We start from the raw sequence: 17,857 nt of genomic DNA, 5'->3' as shown, positions 1-17,857 counted from the left end.
TTATCTTTTAGGTTGTAAGACTTTGCCCATTGGTTTGTGTTTTCCTTTTGTCTTTCCACCAAGGTACCTCTGTGTATTGGGAGATGGGCTACAATCTTCCAAATTCTACCATTTCTTAGTAACACCTTCTCTGGCCTGTGGAAAATCTAAGTGCAGCTTCTTTTGGAGCTTCGATACTAGTTTGTCATTTGGCCTGAAGTGATGGCAAACAGCACAGCTAAACACAGCCCCTCCTCCCCACCTGTTTATTTCTCCCTCCTTCCATTACTTCTTTCCTCAGCCAGACTGCTTGCCCTTTCGATTCATTTGTCCCAGCACCTACCAAAGAGCAAAGGACCATACTTTGCCTTAACTTTTGCTAGTGGTCACTCATAGGTGGAAATTAAGTTGGTGCCAAACAACTAAATAGTGATAGCTTTCTTCCTGGGTACACCAGTTAAAAACTGACAAGTGTTTGTTAATACAAATGTTATTACACTGATTAGATACTGCAGTTTAGCTTAATGTAGTGAAAAGTTTGTCACCATTACTTGCTACACTAAGACCATGCAGACATAGTCACATGAATAGCATCTCTCAGTAGATTGTTTTCCCAAATACTACTATGCACTTATCAGCAATTCAGTTCAATAAACATTTATCAAGATCCTACTTTTTGTCCAATAAGTCCTAGACAGGGCCCAGGATCTTCTGAGAGAAAAGTGGTTGAAAGGGAGTCACTGAGCCCAACTTGGATCTTCAGGGATGTCTTCCTGGAGTACGTGATGCCTTTAGTGATAACCAAGAGTTAGCTAGGCGAAGAAAGGTGGGAGGGGAACATTTCAGGCAGATAGAAGATAAAGAAGAATAGATGAGAGATATGAAACAGCATAGTTTCTGCTGGGGCAATTTTAAGCTAGAGGAAAAAGTCCAAGAGAGGGAATTAGTGAGAAATATGAATATATTATCTATTCCTGAGTAATAAATTACCCTAAGACTTTTTAACTTAAACAACAGTCAGGTGTTATCTTAGAGTTTCCGTAGGTTGGGAATCTGGGAGCAGCTTACTTGAGAGATGGTAGTGCAGAGTCTCTTATGAGGTTGCAGTCAAGGTGTTAGCCCGGCCTGCAGTTAATCTGAAGACTTGAGTGGGGCTGGAGGATCCACTTCCAAGCTCAATCACATGGCTACTGACTGGAGTCTTCAGATCTTCACCACATGGGTCTCTCTATAGCTTACAACATGGTAGCTTACAACATGGCAGATGGCTTTCCTGAAAACAAGTAATTTGAGAGGGAGAGGTGAAAGCTTTTATGACCTAATCTTGGTAGCGGCATACCAGTACTTCTGCCATCATATTCTATTATTGGTCATACAGACTAGTATGATATGAGAGGGAATTACACAAAGGCATGTGTACCAGGAGATGGGGATCCCTGGGGGCTATCTTGAAGGCTGGTTACTGTAATGAACCAGGAAGGGAAGGTAGGGTCTGGCCATGTGAGGCCATCCTAAGAACTTAAACTTGATTCTCTGGCCTGTGCTTTTCAAGCTGTTTTGAGGAACCTCACAGATACCAGCCAGGTAAGCATGGAGGTAGGGAGTTGAGTTAGTGGGCATCTTCCATGCCCTGCAATCAGAACAGCCCAGGCTGGAATTGTTTTATGTACTAGTTATTAAGGTAAGATTTCATTTGAATATTGAGTTTAGAAGTTTAAGAATGTTTGATAATTACTGTTTTAGGCAGTGGGTAGCCGTTGAAGGTTTTATTCAGGGAATAACATGTTCGGATTGGACTCCATGTGGAGAGTAGATTAGAGGAGAAATTAGGCGTGGGGGTTGGGGTGGGGGGATTCCAGATGGGCAACTCTTGTGATTGCGCTAGTAAGAGAAGCGCAGTGGTCATAGGAGTGGAGAGGAGGGGCAAACTCACTAAATATTCTGAAGATGAAATCATGCAGATCTGGTGATTGATTAGGTGAGGAGCATGAGAACAAGGAAAAGATTGAGAATCAGCCCCTAGTCTCTGAATTCCTCAGGTGCATTGGGTGGCCATCACCTGCTCCAGGAATGAGAAAGGAGCAGGTTTGGAAGGTAGGATGGTGAGTCCACATTTGCCCATGTTAAATTTGAGATACTTTCCTGGCTAGAATTGTTTACAACAGCAATTGTATGTGTAGGCCAGAACCCAAACAGGGACGTTAGGCCACTTAGGATACTTCCTATTTTGTTGACTTGTGGTTTAGTTTTCCCTTTGTCAATTACCTAAATTTCTCCCCCAACTTACCTATATTTTGTAACACTGTTTCTGATCCAGCTTTTGTTTCCCCGCCTCGTTTTGGTAATGAAGAATCCCCTCATCTCAAGTTGGTTACAAGTCAAACTTTGGCTGCTGGATATAAGGCCCCTTGTAGTTGGGGTTGTTATAGCAAGTGGAAATGACACCCTGAAAATCAAGGTGTATGAAAGCATTAAGGCTGGCTGGTGTTCTTTTCTTTCATGATGAGGAATTTTGACATGCAAGGTTTAATGCCTTATTGAAATCCAGCAAATGGATGCTAAGAAGAGTACTTTGTTCTCACAGGATTAGAGCAGTGGGTTTTTTCTTGTAAAAACAATATATGCCTACTAAGGTCCATCTCTATGGGAAATCTTATTACTTAGGAATTATTGGTTATGCCCAACAGCACCCCCTCAGCCCCCAAAAAGAAATGATCGGGAAGATTTAATTTTACTCTTCATTTTTTGAAATCTGTGACCATTTTGTAAATTTTAACGGGCTGCTTTTATGGCTGGTTTTCAGACTTACAGTTTCCCATCATCTCCGTTAGTATTATTTTCATTAAAAATTCCATTAGCTTTAAAAAATCAATGTAATCATTCAGTAGTAATTAATTCTTACCAATCTTTGAAAGGAAAGATGAATTAACAAAACTTCAAAATGTTAAAATGAGTGAAGAGAATTGCGTGGTTAATGGGACTAGTAGAGATGTCAGTATAATGGATAGAGGGGTGGGTTCTGGCACCTGGCCAACCAAAATGCAAATCTCAGTTCTCCCAAAACTAGCTGTGTGGCCTTAGGCAGATTACTTAAACTTATAGTCTAAAATTTCCTTATCTGTAAAGTAGGGACAATCATAAAAAGGTAATAATATTGCCTACCTCATAGGGTTGTGGTGATTAAATGAGATAATAGATGTATCATCCTAGTAAGGTGCTTGGCACAGTGAATGCTCACCATAAACTAATTATTAGTATTATTAAAGGTGGTAATGATTCCTTTAAGAATAACTCACATGAGTCAGATTCCAGATTTGAATGTCTTCCAGAATCCTGAGAGGTTTTGAAAGAGTTAGTGTGAGTTAATATTTGGCATTGAGTCGTAAATTCTCCCCCTTTTAAAATTCAAAAGAGAATAATGTATGATTGATGCTAGGGGGAATGGGGCAAATGGGGAAAATAAGAATTAGTTTAATTAAGTATGATTAGCACCATTCTAGTAAGACCTTAATGTTTAGATTTATACAGACTAGAGAACATCATATTTTGAGATAAAAGAAGAAAGGCTCTGTATCTATTTAACATTTTGTTCTAAGTTCCTTCTATACAGAAGATTAAAAATTAAAGCCTTGACATAAATTTTTGGACTGCACTCTTGCCTCTGTAAGTACAAGAAGATAGTTGTGCTGTGGGTATCATTGAAAAATGGTATACTCGTAGCTTATTTATTTAGTGACACAGAATTCTCCCATGCATCTTTTAGAACGTTTAAAAGAAATTTTCCCTGGTTTTGTGAATTAGCTCAAAATTATAAAATATAAAGTTTAGTTTAGTGCAATTAAAAATATTTTTTCTTTGCTTTTAGTGGGCATGCGTGTCATGAAATTGGTCTAGCAGTAATAGAGATTCAGGTGATCAATGATTTGGAAAATCGTTTTGTCTAAGTGAGTTCATTTAAATGTGGGAGATTCGTACTTTTGTTTTCCGGGGGAATAGAGCCTAAAGAAATGCATTTGTGCAACAAATGATCGTAAAGACTGTAGACTATTTTTGCAGGTGCTAAACATGTTAAAGCAACATTCTTAATGCATACATGTTAGTGAGGTTTTACTATATTCACATCTTCTGCTATGCATTGTGAGGGTACGAAGTAATGTGAGTCATGAACCCTATTGCAAAAGATCTTATTGTGCACTTGGGGAACAAAATACATGTACCTGAGAAGGTAATATTGAATATGGCAGTATATCATTAAATGCCAGAATTATTGACGTGAGTGATAAGTTCTCTGAATGTTCAAAGAAGAGAGTGGTAAGTGTGCGCAGGAGCTGGTAGATGAGGCCTTGTGGAAGAGACCAGGGCTGAACTACACCCAGAGAGATCATTAGGAAATGAATTGGAAGTGGATGGAGAGGGGATGGTAGGCAAGATAGAGCATCCTAAGTAGGGAACGGCTGATGGATAAAAAGACTTTGAGTTAAAATTTTGCTATCTCATCCAGAAAATAATTTCATAAGCAGTAGCATTGTGTCACTGCAAGTTGCACACTCAGCCTGTTCAAGAGTTCAAGCAGGGCACAGTGCGTGTAAAAAGTGCTGTCGGTGTGCACAAGACAATGTAACCAAGAGGTTAGTTACTAAGCAGGAAAGAAATCTATTTCCTCTTTAGGTTGTCCTATGAGTAGCTTGATAAGAGTTAAGTAGGGTAGAATCTGTAAACAACTGTTGAGACGGTAGTTAGGTTGTGGCAGCACTTTAGAATACTCTTCTGAAATAACATAACCAGTACGGACTACCACATGAAATGTCTTAATTCATCAGAAACGCATTGAGCCTGTCTCCAGGAAACTACGTTTGATAGTAGCATCTTTTGCCTTAATGCTTTTGTTAAAATGTCATGAAGTGTCTTCAGACTTAATTTTCCATTTAAGTTTTATTCTTATTATGCTATGAGCCTTTGGTGCTTATCAAATGTAAATTTTCTCCAGCGAAGGAAGAAATTACTAGCATAGCATAGTTTAATGAAAAGTCTTATTGCTTCTTAAAATTTATATTTTCATGTTGGTTGACAATTGCTAATTATTTAATCCTCTGCATGTGCTCATGAGGTAGGTCAGTATTATCCCCATTATAAAATGAGAAGATTGAGAAGTCAGAATCTTCAGTGATTTCCTCAACCATCTATTTCTGTATTGACATAGCAAAAATAAATTGAGTTTACTCTTAAACATTCTTTTTTTAGTTAACGAAATATTTGTATTGAATGATTGACCACCTGGGACATCTTTTCCCTTCACTGTCCAATTAAAAAAGCCATTTTTATATAAAGTGGGAATTTTGGTTCAAAAAAGTAGATTTCATCTATAGGCTTAGATGTCTAAGATTGGAAGCAGACTCTGAATAAATTCATATGCTATCTAATTATATATGAGAAAATCTCCCAAATAACAGCAGCCTAAATTGGAAAGTTTATTTCTTTCTCATATGTGAGAATTCTAGAGAGAAGCAGTCCAGGGCTGGTTTTCTTTCTTGGTGTTCTGCTTCCTGACACATGGCTATCACTCTCAAGTAGGCCAAGCTCGCTGCTGGAGTTCATGTCATCATATCCAGCTGGAGGTTAGGAAAAAAGGGAAGGCAGAAGAGCTAACAGAGCACTTTGAGTTGGCTCTCTTTCCCCAGGCTTTCGATAAATCCTGTACAGTAATTCCACCGACATATCATTGGAATGGAAGAAGGGATTTTCAGGTAGGCAGCTGACGGTCTCTGACACAATTAGCATACTTGAATATTTGGATTTTGTGTTATTTTTTATCAGTAGTGATATTTCTCTCTTCCAATACCATGTATAATTTAGAGTACTTGCTAAAATGTAAGAGCCTTTTAAACTCCCAACGTGGACAGAACCTTTTTCTCTGGTTGATAACCTCTATTCTTTAATTATTTAGCAAGTAGCACATCAGATTTTCCAATGGAGAAACTGTTTTTGAATCCAGGGCAGAACTGTAGTCTAGGACTCTGTGCTCTGTCCACCTTGATTCTTTGTTTTGAATGTCAGTACTCCTAGTGAGAAAAATAAGGAAACATCTTTCTTTTTTTCCTGAGAAAGATTAGCCCTGAGCTAACATCTGTTGCCAATCTTCCTCCTTTTGCTGAGGAAGACTGGCCCTGAGCTAACATCTGTGCCCATCTTCTTCTATTTTCTGTGGCATGCCTGCCACAGCATGACTTGACAAGTGGTGCGTAGGTGCATACCCAGGATCCTAACCAGCAAACCCCGGGCCGCCGAAGTGGAACATGTGAATTTAACCACTGTGCCACTGGGTCAGCCCCTGGAAAGATATCTTTATTAGAGCAGAAATGCTTAATACAGCCAAGTCAGGTATGTTAAGGATCTATGATCCCAGGGAATGTTTTCCGAAACATGGTACAGCACATGGAACTTCTGTGTACCCAACCAACCTCAACACCATCCTATTTAACACCAGAAACTACGTTTTCCATGAAAGCATCATAAAATATGCTCCATTCTGTATGTGTCTTGGGACACAGAGGTCAATTAAATGAAAGGTATGTCGTACACCTGCTTTTTGGATTTGCGATATCACCTAGGCACTACTAGCCTGCCATTGCTGGTTGGAGACATAGAACTGCCTCGACAGTCTGCTGCAGCTTCACAGCCAGTGTGTGACATGCCTGCTTCTTCATCGTATGCATGCCATATTCCTCAAAATGCTGCCACACATCCTTCTCTCTCACTCCCTTCTTCTCCATGGCCTTCCCCAGCATCTACAAACAAATAGGTGGTATAAAAAATACACTAGATAATCTATGTAAATGGAGGGGCTGTAGAAGAAAAGAGCTTTCCATTTGGTGTTGAACTGTCATGCAGGGTTAAAACTAAAAAGACCCTTGGAGTTCATCTGGTCCAACTCCCTTTTTATAGAAAAGAAAATCCAGGCTCATTGTCACTTAGCAATTTACTGGCCCTGCCAAGACTTACACACTGAACTGACTCCACGTCCATGTCCAGTGTTGGTTTTGCTATAGCAGTTGTTTCATCGGGGTGAAATGAATAATGGGTCACACCACAAGTCATTACCCAAAAGCATATTCCAGTTGGAATAACTGCTTGTCAGGGGGTCACGCCTGTGCCTTCTTCAGGTGGGTGTTTTTTGCTCCAGAAATTGTATCAAGTATTTATCTGTAAGTATATGGATGCTATAAACCTCTCTGTCCCACCTCCCCCATCTTGTTTGGGTATCTTCCCCAATACCTAGCTGCTATCCCATTCTTTGGAACATGTGGAGCGAAAAGCCTGCTAATCCCTGAGAAGGACTCCTGCCCATTGCGGGCTTGTACCAGCAATGTGAGGGCTGCGTAATTTGCGTTGGATGGATAGTCTGTGAGCACGGTTTCAGGTCACTGTTTTAGCGTGAAAGTGGGCTTCATGGCCCTCTCAGTGCAGTCGTTGGTGTTACTGTGAAAGACTCCTCTCGTAAGGGGTGATGTTCTAAGAGGAAAAAATGATAGCTACCTGTCAGTCTCTTGAGTTGTAGGTGGTTCTGTGTCTGGATGGGCGGTACAGAAGGGCAACATGCTCCTTCTCAGTTGCTTCTTGTTTTTCTTTAGTTGTCATACCAGGTATAACCTGTGCTGCCCGGGTCCTTGTCAGTTTTCCTGCTCTGCTGGATATTTTTAGATTCCTTGAATCTTGTATGAGACCCTTTCCAGTTTTTAATGTCTCTAATGTGTCCCTTGTGTATATCTGAGAAACTCGTTAAACTGAGTACAGATATGATGGAAGAAAAAGTAAGTTCCAGCTGCCAGTGGCTCATGTTTGCTAATTGGAAAAGTTATGGGTACTTTTAAAGTAAAAACAAGTTTATAGACACTCTTACAGTATAGCTGTTACATTTTTAGGGAATTAAAATGTAAGCTGTGTCATAGACAACCATCATCCACCTTCGTGCTTGCAGTGCTCAAGAGAAACATAAATGTTTTTCACCATTGTTTGATGTTTTCAAATTATTAATATGTGTTCATCTTTGAGGGTAGGAAAATATTTGACTGAAGAATCAAAGGGAGGAGCAGAAAGTTTTCAGTGTAAGGAGCATACACCTTTTTTATATCTTCATTGAAATGAAAGTTAAATATTTATAAATGTTTTTGAGGAACTTTAATATTTCTAGTATACCTTTCAAAGTTTATGATAGCCCGCTTCACTTAAGTTCACTTTGGTGAGATTTTATGATCTTTCTAATAATATCTAAAAATTTAGTAGTAAGAGATACCAAATAGAAGCATTCTCTTGTTTATACACTACTAGATTAAAACATATTTTTGAAATAACCATTCCTGTTCTATGCTGTATCATATGTGTGTGTGTGCCTATCGTTATATTGATATAGTAAAGTATTATAGAAAAATTTAGTTATATATTGATGGGTAGTGAACCACTTTAAAAGTTAGTGGCTTAAAGATGATAACAATTTATTGCTTTTCAAGATGCTTTGGGTGGACTTGTTGGAAATTCTGCTTTTCATGAGGTTGACCTGGAGGTCCACAGTGGTCTTCCTCACACGGCTGGTGCTGGCTGCATGGGGAGGCTCAGCTGGGCTCTCAGCGGGGCCCTTGGTTGTCCCTCTCTTAAGCCTCTCCTCATAGTTGCTCTGGCTTCTCACAGCATGGGTCTAGATTCAAGAAGGAGTGCTCCAAGGTCGAAGTTGCAATATCTTGATGCCCAGGCTCAGGAATAACAGTGTTTCTTCCATCTTATTCTATTGGTTAAAATAAGTTACAGGTTCAGCTAAGATTCAAGAGGAAGAGAAATAAACTCCACTTTTTGGTGATGAAATAGGAAAGTCACACTGCAAAAGAGCACGTGGGATGGGAGTTATTGTTGAGAAACACAATCTACCACAGAAGTCCAAGTCCTTATTATTATTTCATTTTCTTCCAAGTCTGTCATGCAATTTTAATTGATCTTGTGCTTCTAAGTGAGAAATAGGAAGCAAGAATTTATACAATGTAATTTCTTAAACTGTAGCCCTTTTATTCCCTTGTAGCATGGGTCCTTAATGTCCTAATCCTACTCATATGTCATTGGGAATCTTTTTTTTATTAAGCAGGCACTAGTCAAATGCAGTGGTTTCTCACCCTGACTGGTATTGGCCAGTTGCTTTATGAAAGACCTGGTAGTGTTTTACCCCATCATATTTTAAAGCCTGTTAGGAATAGAACACTGCACAATAATTGAATGATATCTCAAGTGTTCGTCTCTCAATCAACTTGAGGAGTACATAGTTACCAAAATTTTGAAGTTTCTAATTCTGCCTGTATTCAGAATTCCTCACTGGTACTTTTCTTAATTTATCCCCTTAGTTTGTAGAAAATTTTTATTTTGGATAGTCTTCTTTGCTTTCCCCTATCTCTGCCTTTCTCCACTACCTCCCTCATTGGACTTTGTAGCCTGCATGGGTTTGAAGCAGTTTAGGTTTTGTTTCATAAAGTTACAAGTTAGTATTCTGTATGGCTTCCTACCCAGACCTCATGTTGGCCGAGTCCTGGTATATGCTAGGCAGAGGAAAACGGACTTTTCCTGATAGGGATGAGTCAGTTTCCTTCTGCATCAAGATGTTTACACATGGGGACAGATGCAGAGGATGACAAACCTGGATCATGTGACCACCAGATTGTTTTTCTTTGCTGGATTTCCACGTGGGAAGTGGTGGGAGCTAGAACTGTGCTGCTGCTGCGCCCAGGATGTCCGCTGTCCAAGGTGTATCCACGTTTGTGGTCTGGTCATTTGGCAAGGAGCCAACACTGCATTGTTTGGGGGCATGCTCATTCTTTAGAAGAGCGACGTGATCCTGCATCTACAATGAAACTTCAGAATGATTTGATTTCACTCAGTGAAGCCACACGTGTGTTACAGTTACTACCTGTGAATTGCTTCCAATCTTTGCAGCATAATGAGAAGTTACTCCTTTCTCCAGTGCTCTTTTTTCAAACATACTAAGTCTAATATTTTTCGTAGTGATTATTGTTCCTCGAAGTATAACAGGCCAATGCAGTCCCTGGGGGGTGTAGGCTCAAGGAAAATCATATAATGTGCCTCTGTGATCACCCAGCTGTCCCATTCAAAAAATATGAAACATATGGGGAAACTGAGTACCAAAGACATCCTTAAAGGGGAAGAAAAGTCCGAGGGGTGTAGAGACCTGTAGAGGGGTAGTTGCTTCACTTTCTCTTGTGATAGGCAGGGGAGAAGGAAGGATATATAGTGTAATTGCATCTTTTTATTTGAACCTTAGATTTGCTTTAACAACAGCAGCTGCAGAGAGAGGTGCCCTAAGGGGCCAAAAGTTTAATCTTGCATTTGCTCTGACCCAGTCCACGTGCCAAAACACAGGCAGAATGTATCTGAGAGAGATTCTAGTTGTACAATTTGGCCCCAGGTTCATTAATTGGGAGAAACCTTTGACTGGGACATCATTGAGAACGACTGACAGGTAGGACTGGATGTACAGTCTGAAGGCTTTTGTAAGTTTTGTATTTTTTTGTGTGTGTTATACCCATTTTTTCCTCTGATTTAAATGAAACTCAGGACTAACCTGTGCTTTCTGACAGTGAGAACTTAATAGTAATTAAGATAAGGGATTTTTCAAAACAATAAAAAGGCTCCCTATGACGGAACAGTGCCATCTTTTCATCTGGAGTCAATGAATAATTGAATGCGTTGCACCTAGACCAGGACCTTGGTACGTAGTGGGTCCTCAGGAAATGTTTGGTGAATGAGTAAATGAATTAATAAATATATCAATCTTTGAATGACTCAATCAAAAAGTCAAAGAATGGGGAAGACTTCTACTCAGTATTTATGGAGATTGTTATGATGAAAAAAGAAAATATCTGAAACTTATTTAAATCTTACTTTTTGCAGAAAGAAAGAATAAATATATAAATATATTTAAAATGGAGCTTTTATCTCAGAACTGGTGGAGAAACTGTTGATTTCTGTCTATTTGAAGTTTCCCTGGAACACCTATGTTCTGTGGCTATTCTCTGACAGAGTAGGTATTCCATTTGGGCGGAGCTTTCATAGTATTATAATATTGTTATCTTCTTAGGTCATACAGCATTCAGTAGTATTCATGTACGTATTCTTTATTTTCTAGTGACAAACTATATTATAGTCATACATTTTCAAAGCACTTCAACAATGATTTCTTTTAATATCTTTTTTTTGCTGACAAAGATTTGCCCTCAGCTAACATCCAGGCCAATCTTTCTCTATTTTTTAGTATGTGGGCCACCAGCACAGCACGGTTGCTAACAGAATGGTGTAGGTCCAGGCCCAGGAACCAAACCCAGGCCACAGAAGTAGAGTGCATCGAACTTAACCACTGGGCTTAACCACTGGGCCACTGGGGCTGGCCCTTCTTTTAATATCTTAATGAGACTATGTAAACAAATCAGGAAGGATTTGATAAGAACTTTGCATGGATTTGCTGTAACTTGAATATTGTAAATTGGTTTTGTGCAAACTGTCACAGACCTTCTGATTGGCACATACTTACTCTAGTGTCTCTGTTAGCAAAACTGGATTACAAAGAACAAATGCCAGGTACTTGTTCTTATTCTAATTAGCATCTTCATTAGTTTCTTGACTTCAATTTAGTATATTACAGATGTTTTGAAGGAATACCTATCTTAAAGAATGTGGGTCTTAATTTTGTAGTCCATTTCAATTCATTATAGATCCATCGCCTTTGATAATGTGAGGGAAACAAAGAAATACAAAGAAATGCTAGCTACTTCTAAGTCTTTACAACCCATGAGATGACCATGCATACACACAAAACAAGTACAGGAAAACAGAAGACATTCTTTTTTATTCATCCACCCAATACTTACTCATTGATCATCAGCTATCTGCCAGGGATGATTTCTTGTACTAAGGATATAGCATTGAACAAGACAGGAAAGGTTTCTGCTTTATAGGAATTTATTGCTAGTGATTATGGTTATGATTAAGCACAATAAAGTATAAAGAAGTACATTCTAGAGAATATAATTAAGCACCAAAGTGTGGAGTCAAGTCATAAGAGGTTAGTGGAGCTCACCATGTTCCAGGAAGGCCTACTTCATGGCAAGGGAGACTTGAACTTGACCTTGAGTAAAAGAAGGTATTTGCAGAGACAGAGAGGAAGTTAGATGTGTACTTCAATGTAAACATCCCACAGTGTGTTCTGAGAAGGTCAAATCACTGTCTGAGGAAGAGTGTTTATTCAAGGGAAATTCTCTGATCCTCTTTCCCCTTCCATATGCACCCCACCAACTTCCTGAGGTTGAAATCTTAAGACCCTCAGCAATGGAATTCTATTTAGAATGGAGTATGACTGAGTATTTTTGGAGAGATAGATAATCTCACATCCCAAGTTCATAGTAAGTCTAGGCAAATAGTATATATGCTACTTGCTTATATGAAATTGATGCTCAAAATGTAGAACAGTATCTCTATATAGAAAGATTCAAGTGTGATGTATAGTATTACTGAATAAAATAATATTTACAGTGGAAAGTAGTGGAAATTAACATTAATTTCTCTTCGAGGAATTATACTTTTTGTACTTAGTGGTCCTATCAAGTGGGATAGTATTACCAGGAACCATAGAGCTACACAATATATTTTGTAAAGTTATAGGGGTTAAAAAGGGAGTGAAGTAAAGTAAGAATATAGTTTTTAAATCACATGATCTAAAATTGACTAGCGCCATTGAGAGACAAAGATAGACAAGGAAGGGAATGGAAAGGCACACCTTCAGCTATTTCCATGTTGTCTGTGATTGTGAAATGCGTTTGACCAAGGTAACAGGGATATGATGAAAGTAAAATTTCTTGGGTTATATACCCACCAACTTGGCAAAAAGTGTGACAATTCTAAGTTTTGACAAGGATCTGTAATAACGGCGAATTTCAGACCCTACTGGTAGAAGTGTAAATTGGCAGCACCACTTTGGGAAAGTGGTTTGATATTATCTAGTAAATTTAAAGATATGCAGACTCTATGGCTCAGCAATTCCACTTTTCCACATGGTAGAGAAACTCAGATGTATGAGAGACGTGCAAAAATTCTCATTGCAGCCTTGTCTATGAGAGTCAAAACAGGAAACAACCCAAATGTCCCACACATAGAATGCATAAATTGTGGATATTCAAATAATAGAATATTATCAGCAAGGAAAATGAATGAACTATGGCTGCAGTCATCAAGATGAATAACCCCTGCAAGCATAGAGTTGACGTAAGAAGCAAGACAGCAAAGAATACGTTCAGTATGAATCCATTCACATAGACTTCAAAACGAGGCAAAACTAAACTGTTTGGTTTAGGGGTATATACAACGGTAGGATGACAATGAAGAATGGAAATCACTGTCATAAACGTCAGATGAGTAGTTGCCTTTAGGTGGGGAGAATAGATGGTGATGAGGATGGACACATGGGACTTTTTAAGTGCTGGCAGTATTCTATTGCTTGGTAGTGTAGTAGTTTCATAAGTATTGTTTGTAATTATTAATTAGATTGTCCATTTGTTTTTCTGCAGTTTTATGTAAATACGTATATTTCATCATTTTTCAAAAAAGGAACTTTATGTGAAAGAGAAAAGGATGTCAGAGATGGAGGTATAGAAAGATTTATTCCCAAACCTGCTTCTCAAGATATAAAGCACTTGTGCAAGAAGTGTAGATAGGTTTGCCACCAAATATGTCCATTTTTGTTACTTGCAAGTGTAATTTGCAGATGGTGAAAAATAATCTGTGCTATACTAGTCTAATAAGTAAAAAATAATAAATGAAGATCTTTTTCGAGTCATAGAAGAAAAGATCCTAAAGCTTTAGAATCAAATTTGATAATTAATTTGTAGCATAATTATTTTCCCATGCTTTATGCATCTTTATTGATTAAAGCAATCTGTTGAATCATACCTAGAAGCAAGTTGACCAGGGGATCAGCAGAAAATTAATAGCAAGGAGAAAATGAGAATGTTCATCTTATCTAGAGAAACCAAGAAATTTTTATTACTCTTATTATTTTAAAATCGTCTGTGAATTCCTCTTTAAGGGAAACCCTTAATAGTTCCCCAGCAGTAACAGCATTGCAGAGTATTATCCAGTAATGAAAGAGAATGTTAATAAAATCATTTCTTTTTTATGTTGATATGGATCAAAGTTGCAACTTCAAAATACCAATGATAAAAATGAACCTTTTAAGAGTCTAGGTTCCTGCTTACCAAGGATAATATTCATTAACTAGAGTTCATTTCTCGTGCTCTGGATTAAAGAAATTATTTGCAAGCAAACAAGAAAAATTCTTCTTTAATTTGCTAATCATAAGGCACTACTTTTTGAAAAAGTGTGTCTTAAAAAATGGATCTTTAAATCACGTGGCAATCATAAAATATCCTCTGGTAGAGGTTTAGAGGGATGGCTTGAAGTTTGTATTGTATGCAAGAAACTGTAGAAGCAACATTTGCGAAAAACAAATTTCCAAATTGATTTATTTTTCAGATAAAGCCATACAATACTATTTAAATACCTGAAATATAAAAATGAATACTAATAAAACAGCCAAATATTCCACTGTAGAGCATAAAATCTCCAAGTGTTGTGAAGAGTATCATAAATACCTATCTTAAGAAGCTCAATTAAAGTTTGGAAATAATAATTTTGTTGTTAAATCTCTAAAGAGCTGCAATAGTGAGATCACCTTGAGGTAGAATCCAGAAAAGCTAGTTTTAAATATTGTACTCCTGGAGCAATGATTGATTGATTCTCTAGTGTAAATTTCTTGGTAATGTCTGTTTAGAGACCTCTAAGAAATTAAGGAGTGTGTGTGTGTGTGTGTGTGTGTGTACACATACAAAAGAGAATCTGTTAGTGTAGCAACAACCCTTTTTGGTGCCCTCATCTGGGCAGAACTAGAGAGTTTGGTAATAATCTCCATGTGACGGAAGATGGCTTATGTTGAGGAATGGAATTGTATGTATGATTTTTCTTTAATTATTGATTAAAATGATCACTAAGCAACAGAGTGTCTAGAGCTTTTCCGTTGTATTATATTATCTCTCTTTCCTAATTTATTTACCCTCAAGTGAGAAAACTAAAATACTGACTTGGAAATAAAGACAAAATACACCAAGGGGGATCATTGGGCAGTAGCAGATTTAGAAGTGACCTTGGACATCACTTAATACAGTGGATTCGAGCTATGCTTTGGGAAGTCTGGGAATTCTGACAATTTGAGGAGAGAAGGGTGGATCTGGATGGAGTCTCTGGGAGGCTGGGGTCTGGGCATCTCCCCCTCAGATTCATATTGGATGTTTTTTGTCCATTTTATTTATCTGGTACCTTCCACTTAAAATTTCGTTTTAAGAACAAATAAAGCAAGATAGTTTGAAAGCCACTGCTTTAGTACCTAATCCTCCCACGTCTAGCTTTCACATTTGAGTAAACTGAGACCCAGTAAAGTTATAGCTTCTTGAAGACTTCATGGCTGGTAGTGGCAGAGACAAGAAGAGAAGCCATATTTTCATGTCTGATGGGGCTGTTCCCCTGACAACATCGACAACATTCTGCCTCCTAGTACTCGTAGCCGTCTACTCTTTACTGGATTTCTTAATGGTAATACCTTATTTAGCATCTTTAATACCCACTTCTCCATACCTCTTCATGTGCTAGTCATGTAAGGAACACAAGAGAAGATACAATTAGTCATGATCTTACAAGAAAGTGATGGAGAGGTTTTTAAAATACCAGTGTCAGGGAGAGTTTGCTAGAAGAGTCTTTGTTTGTGGATATGCCCCGTAATTGTGCCCTGATATTAAGGCAGCTCGTCTCAAATATAAGTGCCATGACATGGTGCAGATGGCGACTAAGAAGCCCAGAACTGAAAAAACTATGAATTGAAATTAGAAATATTTTCACACTAAGTACATAAGATTCACTAGATAAAGTGTCTGACATCTGAGTCAGCATCACAGCTTTATGGGATATAGCAAAAAGTGGGAAACTGGCGGGTGACGTGTAAATGTTGGTAGACGTGCTCGTCTGACTTAGTTCAAGCCAAGGACTTACTCTTGATTTTTCCGGGGAAAATCATGTGGCAAGTTGAAGAAAATAGCCTTAGGTAGCAATACTTTTTCTTCTACATTTCTTCTGTTTTTCCCTCCCTTCCTTCTTTTCTTCCTTTCAAGGAGTAGTAATTGAGTACCCATTATGCGCCAGACACTATCAGCTGTAAAATCTTTCTTGTACCAAGAGAAGTTAAAATGAGAATATCTTTTCTTGGGGCAGGAATTGGAACTTCCACATGACTGGAATAAAAATGTCTTCAATCTCAGCTTTTCAAGTGAGGTTGTGTCTAGAGGGGGTGTTGATTATCGTATTCTGGAAACTCAAAAATTCTACTCTTTTCTCTGGTTTCTGTCAATCGAAAAATGGAAATACCATTTGTAGAAGCATATGTTATATAAATTAATTGCTAAAGTAGGATGCCTAGGGCTTGGCAAAAAGGGTGGGGACGTTAACTGAGAGTAGAATTGTCTGCAGGAGTTGTGGCATTTATTGACTCAGGGATCTTTGGGTGTTTGAAGGCAAAACCCAGAGAGCTGACCTATATTTCTCCTGGTGGAAGATGAGCCTCCTAGTTCAACTAACTGCTTACCAGGAAATTCAGCTTTCTCTGAATTAACTCTAAATCATTGTAATCCTATATCTGAAGTTCAGGTTCCTAATTTACTCTTGTGTGGCTGTGTTTAATCCTGCTGCTTTTGCTTATGAATGACCATACCAAGAGATATTGTCAGATAAGATGGCCACATTCAAACATCCATATGAGTATTTGGCAAAGCTTTTCATAAGCCAAAATGGAATAGTTATTCTTTTTGTTGCATTTAATTGATATCTTTTCCAAATGAGTGTTGAAATGCTCACTATAATGACATGTTTCCACTTTTGTAGGTTTTCACTTGCGTTAGAGGGTAAAATAGAGAAGTTGATATCAATGAAGCACAACTTTCAATGAGAAGAATTTCACTGGGGCCTTATTTATGGCTGAATGTGAAAGCAAGAAACTAAATTTCTTATCATTCACTTATGTCTTGATAGAATTCTATGGGAGAGCCCCAACAATTTGGCAAGCCTATTAATAGTTGTAGTAACGTCACTAATGTTGTTGCTTTTGTAACAGTAGTTCCGTTACTGGACTTTCCTCAGGCAACCCACAAAGCTTTATGTTTCCTCTAAATCAAATGTGAGTATCATAAACAAAATGGAGTACAGTGATGGCAATGAATTAGTTTATGTATTTGTTCATTCATCTATTCATCCTTTCAAGAGTATGGCCCACTATGCATTGGACAACACAGGGCTGAGTAGAAATTGATCTAGTTAAAATTTTGTAGCAAACAGTGGTATTTGCACCTCCCTGTCTACTCATTTGCAATCTGTACTCTGGGCTCCCAGCGAGGGGCCCAGGAATAAGAGCGTAGAATGCGTATCTCACAGGTGTTAGTGCTTGGAATGATTGATGAAATTTAAATTTGGAATCAAACGCCAGCTTTCTAAGGTGTTCATAATCGCCTCAATAAGCTGATGTTAACTCTTAGGTCAATTTTGGGGAGCAAAGAACAGAATCTGCCTTTCGGAAGAAGGCCAACATCTAGGCCAGAATGTTCTGAATTTTAAGCTGCAGTTCATCTGGATATTGTCACTAATCAAAGCACCTTCTTCAGTTATTGTGGATGCTTGTAAACTGCAGGCTGCACACAGTTCATAGATTTGGCTGCTTTTCCATAGCTGCTATGAAAATTGCAAA

At 38.3% G+C, this 17,857-nt stretch overlaps 1 protein-coding gene across 8 annotated transcripts in view; it reads left to right on the top strand.

Annotated features, from left to right (window-relative positions):
* The window catches only part of ZNF521 (zinc finger protein 521), a 273,513-nt gene that overhangs the window by 41,894 nt on the left and 213,762 nt on the right, over positions 1-17,857 (top strand). The window lies entirely within an intron of this gene.

This window comes from Equus caballus, chromosome 8 (genome assembly GCF_041296265.1).
Source record: "Equus caballus isolate H_3958 breed thoroughbred chromosome 8, TB-T2T, whole genome shotgun sequence".
In the NCBI taxonomy this organism is placed as follows: Eukaryota; Metazoa; Chordata; class Mammalia; order Perissodactyla; family Equidae; genus Equus; species Equus caballus.
The sequence above is the reverse complement of the archived record's forward strand: the minus strand, read 5'-3'. Positions and strand labels throughout refer to the sequence as shown.